Genomic DNA, 746 nt, shown 5'->3' with positions numbered 1-746 from the left:
TCAACATAAGGAGCAAACTACACCCTAGAAGAAGCAAGAAGGTAATCTTTCAACAAATCCACACAAACTTAATTCCACCAATTACAACAAGAACAGGAAGTGACAATTACTTTTTCTTAATATATTAATTTGAAAATTAATATTACCAACATATCCTAATCGACTGAAATCCAGTAATATGAGGAATTGGAAATTTGTTGATTGTCATCCAATGCTCTCTGTAATTTGGTAATTGGAGAAATAGGTTCAACATTGTACAATCTATATACACTGTCAGCTTGTATGTTTATGACAGTGTCTGGCTGTATACAACATAAAGGTCTTCAAATCTTCCTTCTCCTATCTCAGCCTCTCTATTAGTAGTATTGTTTATTTCATGTTTTTACACTATACTATGGTTTTCAGAACAGCTTATATATTTCAAAAGTATTTATATATAAAAGAAACATAGATGATTAACTAGGGAGGTGGCTTGTAAGAGAACAACAAAGTGAGACTGAATGCTTTGCAAATGTCACATTTGTAACTCTTGTATCAAGTTTGAAGAAGAGGACTTTATAAGTTACTCTTTCTCTGAGATGAATGCTTTTCCAAATTATCACAGCTAATGAACCAAATTCTTACCCTCACCAAATGTCTGTGCCACCCTCCAAGCAGAACCATTGTTCAGTGAAACCATTGGTGAATGACTTTATGGATAGACCATCTTAATACCTACACCATTTCTTAATTGAATGTAACCTGTT

Source organism: Mastomys coucha, unplaced genomic scaffold (assembly GCF_008632895.1).
Source record: "Mastomys coucha isolate ucsf_1 unplaced genomic scaffold, UCSF_Mcou_1 pScaffold5, whole genome shotgun sequence".
Taxonomy (NCBI): Eukaryota; Metazoa; Chordata; class Mammalia; order Rodentia; family Muridae; genus Mastomys; species Mastomys coucha.
Note: the sequence above shows the minus strand (reverse complement) of the source record.